The 8,407-nt window shown below is 42.8% G+C and overlaps 1 protein-coding gene across 1 annotated transcript in view; it reads right to left on the bottom strand.

The window, feature by feature from the left end:
- LOC107299505 (serine/threonine-protein phosphatase 4 catalytic subunit-like) overlaps nt 1-3,239 on the bottom strand; it is a 13,629-nt gene extending 10,390 nt beyond the window's left edge. Inside the window, exon 1 of the mRNA XM_015828863.1 lies at nt 3,129-3,239. The gene's annotated coding sequence lies outside the window, so the exon portion shown is untranslated. The remainder of the gene's footprint in view (nt 1-3,128) is intronic.
- Nucleotides 3,240-8,407: the final 5,168 nt, after the last annotated feature.

Here is an 8,407-nt window from a genome sequence, read left to right as displayed (position 1 = left end):
CCCGTTATTTTAGGGATAGTGACTGGGGTAAGGGACCCCTAAATGGTTTTAAAAGTTTTGAGTTTTTGGCTTAAATGTCATGGTTCCGAAAGAAATAACTTTTCAAAGAACTTTGAGGCTTAATTACCTTAAAGAATCCTTTAATGGGTTACATAATCCGGCACGAACAAAGGAAAGCCAAAAACTGAAACACCCCCCCACCCCAGCTCTCGCAACAAGCACAACTCCCTCCCTCCTTTCACAGTCATCAATCATATGCTCCAATTAAACAGAGGTGTGAATCTTCCCCCCGTCTATTCTCTGTTATTACAGTCTGCTGTTGCTTTGACCTTGGCTGTGCTATGCTAAGATAATGTTATTATTCACAGGCATTCCTCCCCACTCATATGGCCCACAATGCCTGCTTTTGCTCTTGAAGCGATATGTAGGCTAAATAAGATATGTTTGCTTCTTCACATATGTCGAGCAATAACATCCAATGTTAGCAGACTTGACACTATAGGAAAATCTCAGTTATGGGTATCTTTTCATCTACAGTCTCATCATTGGAAACTAACAAAAAAGAAACACCAAGACAGGCAGAATGAAATTGTGTTGAAGTATAGCTAGGCAGATACTTTCACACTACAACCAAACCACTCAGGTAGCCCATGTAAACAAGTGATAAAATGCAAGACCATTTCTTCAAATCTTCCCAGTGGACTACAGAAAAGCTACACCATTGGTAAAGAAATGGAAATACACCTTGTACAGCCAAGGTAAGCAGTTTCTGGGATACAAATTACTGTACTAAAGTAAAAACAGCTCATAGAATATTCAACAGGTTCCTGCAAACTGCACCAGTTGTTCCTTTTGTCCTTTGTGCAATACTGCTTTATCCAGCTCCCTTCAGTTCACAGCCTTCCTAAACCCGGTTGCTCTCGAATTGGAATACACAACTGCCATCATTCCTAAGCCTGTGGCAGGGCTTTTCAACCGGTGGTACGCGTACCACTTGTGGTACATTAACGAGTGGCAGGTGGTACGCAGCCCTGCCTAGCCAAGTGTAGTGGGGGATGGAAAGAGCCAGCGCAGGCAAGGACTTACTGTGAGAGAGTCCTCTGGAGCTGCAGAGTGGCTGGGGTGAGGCAAAGGCCCCAGGCTCACTTCTGGCTCACCCTCCCCCATGAGAAAGGAGGAGGAGGAGGGGCGGAGACAGGAGAGGCTATAAAAGGAGGCAGTTTGGGTGGGAGAGGGAGAAAAAAGAGGCAGCCCTGGGTGGAGGTGGAGGTGGAGTCAGCTCTAGCTGCACTGAAGGGGAAGGAGGAGGGTGGGGGTGGAGAGGAAAGGAGAGGAGATCAAGCAGGCCGGCCATGAGCCGATCTACTTCTGTGGCAGCCACCTGTGCTGGCAGCAACAAACAGGCAAGAAATGCAGCAGGGGAGGGGTTGCCCTCCACGAGGAATGAAGAAAGGTAGCATCAGCTGGAGCTGAGACAGGGAGGGAGATGGAGAGTGGAAGGATTCTTATGTGCTTTTGTGACTTTGAAGTTCTGGGATTTGTGCAATGAGGGCTTTGTGTTCTTAAGGAGTGTTTGGCAATTTCTATTTGGCTGATGTCTCATGTTAGCTTCTATTGCTCTGCTATTGTTAGCTGTAAGTTTTACTGCAAGGGATTTTGAAGTATTTTTCTCCTGAATAGATTTTGCCTGTAGCATTCGTTTACTTAAGAATGGAGCCATTTGGCGAGGCTGCCTTAGCCAGTACTTACTACATTTTTTTTCTTCCTTAAGTGCCGGCTGCCAGCTCCTTAACTTTCTTTTCTAGCCAGTAGCTAATTCTTAAAGGGGAATGTGCCTTTTTAAGCTAGTTCAGTCAGCAGCTTGTCTTTCCTGTCTCTGGAGGTTTTTCCTTGTTTGATGAATAAATGGAAGAGAGAAAATATTGGGGGGGGGTCAAATTCTTCCTTCAGAAGAAGATGGGAAAGGGAGGGAAGTCCCACCTTAGCACTTGGCCACCAGCAGCCCTGCCATTGACTTTGCTTGTCAAAAGGTTGCAAAAGGGGATCACATGACCCTGGAACACTGTGACCATCATAAATATGAATCAGTTGCCAAGCATCCAAATATAAATCACATGACCCTGGGCATGCTGCAATGGTCATAAGTATGAAAAATGGTCATAAGTCATTTCAGTGCAATTGCAACTTTGAACAGGGTTTTTGGTTTTTTTGGTCATCAAGTTTTTGACACCTTGCTAGGTGATACTCGAATATTGCCATATCTTAAAAGTGGTACAGTCGGTGAAAAGGTTGAAAAGCCCTGGCCTATGGCACAAACAAAACAGCAATTCAACATCCTTAAAGACAGCAGCAGAAATTGGAGAGGAGGAAGCAAACCTCACTGCACAAGTTCATAAATACTCCGTCGAGAAAGTCACATGAACTTTTAGGTGCCTTATCAAGGGGGGGAGAGGGGGGGGAAGAGAAAGTAAATGCGGGTGTGATATATCAAGACTCCCCACCACCACCACCAGTGAAGCTGGCAGATCAATCAACCTCAAGGCGACAGAAGGAACCTCAACCCACTCTTCCCACCTCCATGGGCCAGGCTGTTGCTTCACACGAACTTTAACAGAATACCGGAGAGGGGGAGAGGAAGTAGCATAAGGACCCCTCCCTCCTTTACCATAGCAAGCCCCCCCCCCTATCCATCCTCTCCTCTAACTTCCCGAGGCGACACCCATCAGAGAAACCTCCCGGCCGCCGCCCTGCCTCTGTGCAATGAAACCGACCTCCGTCCCACGAGCCCCGCAACAATCGTGGAGAGTCCGCCGCGCTCCTCACCCGAGCTGGCAAACTCTGCCCTCTCCTCGCGCTCGTGGGGAAGCTCGCCCCTCTTCGACATGACACCCTCGCTGGAGCGCGCCCGCCCCGGCGCCCCACAGCTTCCCCAACGAGGCATCGCTTCACCGGCAGCGCGCCCCCCCTTCCCTCCTCCCTCCCTCGCCGGCACTGCCGGCACTCCCGCTCCCCCACCGAACTCCTGTCTCTATGGCAACCAACTTTCCCCCGGCGGCCCCGTCACGAGGGTCGAAGGGACAGAGAAGAGGGCTCCTCGCGCATGCGCACGATAAAAACCCATCGCGTACCTGGAGGGTCCTGGCAGCTATTGCGGAGACAGTAGCAGCTGCTCTGCGGCTCCCTCCGGCTCCCGGGCCCGAGCCTTAACCCTCCCTCTTTCTGGCTCTCCACTAACTACTAAGCCCAGGACGTCACTTCCGCTTCCTTCCTTAGACGCAAGTGGGGGAGGCGGAGCGACCTTGGCTCTTTAAAGCGGAGGAGACTCGCTTGAGTTGCACGTGTGTGCACATATATGCGTATATTTATTTATAGGTAGCGGCTTAATATTGTAAGGTAACATGGAAAAGAAGATGTCTTCCTTCCAGGAAGGATTTTAAAAGAAGGGGGACACAGTGCCGGAAATGAGGAAACGGAAGAATCACCATCGCGAAGAATTTTTAAGTACACTTTTTTAATGGTATGTGTACTATAAAAAACTTCCGGGTGCTTTTTCTGTTATGCACTTCCCGTTCCTCTTCCTTTTCCCCCAACTTCCTCGTATCATCCGGCGAGATATTATACCGCTCAGGGTAAAGTCAAGAATGTCTTCCAGTTGAGTTTGACTTCTGGTTGATAAAGTTCATGTAGTTTCTTAGTAACGGTATGGAAATGTTTCTTTGATTCCAATCTATTACATCGCTTACTTGGTCAAGAATGTTTGATGATCACAGGCGGCCAAGCATTTTCGGTTTGCAAAACTCCAAAGGACCACTAGGAGGCGGCAAGAAAGCGATACAGAAAACCAGTCCTTTGCTGCCACCCAGAGGTCACCCCGTATAAACGTTAGTGTTCTGTTGCTTTTCTGGGGTTCATCTGGAGTTTTGCAGGCCATATATGGGAGCTCTGATATTATTACTGAAGAGAAAGACAATTTTATATTTTTAACAAGGTGGAGGAGATTCCTCAATATGATGACAGTATGCCACATCTAATTATGTGCTGTATATGTCTCACAACTTTTATTAGAACATGATCAAGACTGGATAAAGACACTACAACTACATTTTATTTATTATTAGATTTTTATCCCACCTTTATTATTTTTATAAATAAGGCAGTAAACTTACCTAATCTTCCTTCCTCCTATTTTACCCACAACAACAACCCTGTGAGGTAGGTTGGGTTGAGAAAATGTGATTGGCCCAGTCACCTAGGTGATTTTTTCATTCCTAAGGTGGAACTAGCGCTCACTTTTTCTTGGTTGGCTGTCTTTATTTAAACTTTATTTAAAGTTTTATTTATTTATTTAAACAGAAATGGTTTAATAGTTGAAATAGTGCTAGGCCCATCTTGTTGGATCCACCCTGAAGCTGTGAGTCTGGTATTCAGCACCCCTACTATCCTCTGGCCTCTTTCCCATTCCTGCAGAAATCAGAACAACCGTAGGCCTTTGTCCTCATTTCAGCAGATTTTTAAAATTGAACTGTATTTTTATATTGTGAGGCCATGGTAAGGAAGGGTGAAGGCATGGACTGGAAGCTCTTATTAATGCTGCTCTATTGGCCAGAAAATAGGGAGGAACACTACGTTGTAAGGACATTCATAAAATCGTTTGAAAATATGGCTAAAGGTTTGGAGGGGGGGAGCTAGTGATTTCAAAAGACTTTCCCTATTGAGATTTAGCTGAAGAAGAGAAATTTCCCTACCAGAGTGAACTTTACACAGTTGAGATATTAATTCTCAAAATTGCCTCAGAATGACTTGAGAATTATGGAAGTTGCAGCCCAATAATACATCATGAAACTGTTAGCTGTATACATCCGACAGATCCATTCACTCGATGTGCCTTGCCCAAACAGAACCTAAGCTGGAAAGGTAGATTAAAATCTCTTTAAGTACAGTACACAAGTAAGGAAAGGCACCTCAGCCAAGAGCAGAGAGGAGCAGCTTAGAAACGTAAAAAAACACTTTCTATTCAGTTTAAACATGTTGAGTTTGGAATTAGTTTTTTCATTAGGTAACATCATTTGACACATCTCTGTTGCATGCTTGCTCAGTAACTTTAGTATATATGTGAGATGTAAAAACCCCAAATTTTGATACTCACAATACGAAGACAAGTCTGGTTAACAAAACAAAGGTTTATTGGAGAATAACATAAAAAGAATAAAAAGAAAAGAGAAGAGAAGAGAAGCGTTTGCAAACGGGCCTCCTGGATCCTTCCCTAATAGATTGGTTTCCAGGAGCACCCTGGCCTAGTTTCAAACTCTGCATCTTATAGCTCTACAATGCATGCCACATCTAAGAAGCTCTTTCATCTTTATAATGTCCTTTGAAGTTGTACTTAATCATCCTGACCTCTTCCACCCATCTGCTGTTATCTTGTTTATTTGTAATTTTCACCTAAGGTCAAAATCCCCCTCTTTGATAGTAGGATTTCTACTCAAAGTGTAAGTTCCTGTGTCCGGAGGACTTTTAGGCAGGAAACAGTAAACATTTGGTCATTATTGGCATTGCATTGTTACATTTGCGTTACAGTGTTACATTTGTACTAGAGAGACAGTTTCATATAATGACATTACATTTCTACAATTATTTCTACAATTATTAAAAGAATAACTTTTACTTCCTTCATATAGCATGTAATATTCCATATCATCCCATAATGTTCTTAGTATTGATAGGATCTTGTTAATGTTCACCTTCATATTCAGAAGGTAGGATTCTCACAATATAACGAGCTTGCAAGTAACTAAAATTCAAGGCATTGTACCAATAGAAGAGAATCCTTGTCTTTGGCAAGTTTGAACCAGTTCTTATCAGACTCCACATTCCTCATGGGGAGCTTACTTTGCAACTTCAAAGACAAGCAGGCCCCCATCTGCTGCTGCATCAATACTGCAATGGAAATTGCAGATGAAAAATCCCCTATCAACTAAGAGGAATGAGTCTTCAAAACAATTGGCAATATACGCATTGGTGCATTTGACATGCTGGACTTGTAATAATTTCTGTTTCATGTTCTCATTTTTATGGGTGTGAGCGGGCATAGAAATGCAATAACTGGTCTTATAGAGGAGAAAAATGCAAAACAGAAATTTGCACGTAAAATACAGAAAAATGAAAAACAACCATAGGTCAGTAGTAGTACATTGCATTACTGAATTAAGTGTTCCTCTTTTTTTTTTTTTTTTTTTTGAACACACACTAATTTACAGTGTATGGCTACTTTTTATTCTGACTGAATTCACAGAAATTTGCTAGCATCTCTTTTTCCTAGTGGTGATTTCCAAACTGAATAGAAAATAGCATCCTACTTTCTTTCCATGTTTTGGGAAGTAAAAAAACTTCTTTCCTAGTGCGGAGCTTCCATTGTGCAAATGATTTCTAAGTGAGTAAGAACATTTTTATGAATGCCCCTGTTCTGTTTCAGTTTTGTATACAATTTCTTTCAAAATCTTGATGTGGGACCAGGAAGATTGCAATTCAACAGACCAGTATGATTTATACTTTTGGCTACTCTATTAAAATTCATGGATGGGGTTTTTTTTTCCATTGGGCTAGTTTGTCAACATTAATTATGATTATTTTTTTAACTGAAGAGTGAGACAGCAATTCTCCAAGATTAATTCCTTAAACACTACAGAACAGTGATAGCTCATTGTTATCAATCATATTCATATAGCTAATCGTTTCTCAACTGCCAGAGAAGAAATCCTTTGATATATTTGAAGATAGGCCAAATCCTCTCTGGTGTAATTAACACATTCCTATATCCAATCTGCCAATCTAAAAGGTTATAAGAGGTTTTTGAATTTCATCTGTAGTCTCAGAAAGGTGAGAAATTGATTCTTGTAGACCTACTCCAGTCCCAATTGGAGAACAGGAACAGTAAATCATATTGCCATTGTCGCCATTTATAATAAATATTAATATTCTCATTTGTTACTTACCATTGTTCTTAAATAACTAGCATACCTTGACACGTGCCTACCAAACTGATCACCGTGCTATACCACTAATATAACTCTCCAGTTTACCCCCCCTTCCCTGTGTAAATTCTGAGTTGTGTTGACTATTAAACATTTACTTTAGTATATAGGTAGTCCTTGACTTACAAAAATTCATTTAGTGACTATTCAAAGTTACAACAGCACTGAAAAAAGTGACTTATGACTGTTTTTCACACTTACGACCATTGCAGCATCCCCAGGGTCACATAATCAGAATTCAGACGCTTGGCAACTGTCTCATATTTATAATGGTTGCAGTGTCCCAGAGTCATGTGATCACTTTTGCAACCTTTTGACAAGCAAAATCAATGGGGAAGGCAGATTCACTTAACAGTCGCATTACTAATTTAACTGCAGTGATTCACTTAACAACTCTGGCAAGAAAGGTTGTAAAATGGGGTAAAATTCACTGTCTCGCTTAGCAATGGAAACTTTGGGCTCAATTGTGGTCATAAGTCGAGGACTACCTGTACCAAATTGCTTTCCCTCTCTTACCCACATATGCTATAGGTTTAACTAACTAACAGCCTCTGAACGGGTGGTTTAAGGCCCATAAAGCACTTCTGCCCATTGTAAAATGGCTACGGTGAAATGTCATAAAAATGTTGCACTCTCCATTTTCAATCCTCCCTGCTGGCTTCCCCAGAAAAGTCATTGGGGAAGCTGACAGGGAAGGTTGCTGGATTTGAACATCCATTTCCCCTAGCACACTGCGGGATTTCTCCCTTCTATGCAGGGAGAAGAAATCTCTCATGCTGGAGGAACCGACCTCAAATCTGATGAAAAAGACCTCAAATCTGATGAAAATGCTAACAAATGCCATCATTCTCCCTGATGGGACAGGGAGAGTGTCTAAACTTCCTTGGTGTGGTGTGAGGCCGATGTCCTCTCCCTGGCACTTGGCTTAAAGTCTGCAACTGGGAGAGTCAAGATTGTGGGCGTTGAGCAAAGCGGTCACATGGTATCTCGCTTAAGGATCACTTCACTCAACAACCAAGTTTCTTGGCCCAACCCAATGTGGTCCTAAGTGGAGGACTAACTATTGAAAATAGGCGGACAACAGATTGTGCTTCAGCTCTTCCAGTCACATTTCTGCTTTGAAATATTAAACTGTGCTTGAATTAACTAGCATGATCCAGAGTAACTAGAACAGGAATGGATAGTTATAGTCAGATTACTACTTCAACACTAAACTTGACACCTCTTCAGAAATAAACGGTTGCTGATTGCCCAATGTTTGCCTAGAATAGAATAGAGCTGGAAGGGAGCTTGGAGGTTTTCTAGTCCAGCCCCCTGTTCAAACAGGAGAGCCTATAATATTTCAGATAAGTGGCTGTCCAGTCTCTTAAAAACCT

This window comes from Protobothrops mucrosquamatus, unplaced genomic scaffold (genome assembly GCF_001527695.2).
Source record: "Protobothrops mucrosquamatus isolate PMUCROS unplaced genomic scaffold, P.Mucros_1.0 scaffold5035, whole genome shotgun sequence".
NCBI lineage: Eukaryota > Metazoa > Chordata > Lepidosauria > Squamata > Viperidae > Protobothrops > Protobothrops mucrosquamatus.
The sequence above is the reverse complement of the archived record's forward strand: the minus strand, read 5'-3'. Positions and strand labels throughout refer to the sequence as shown.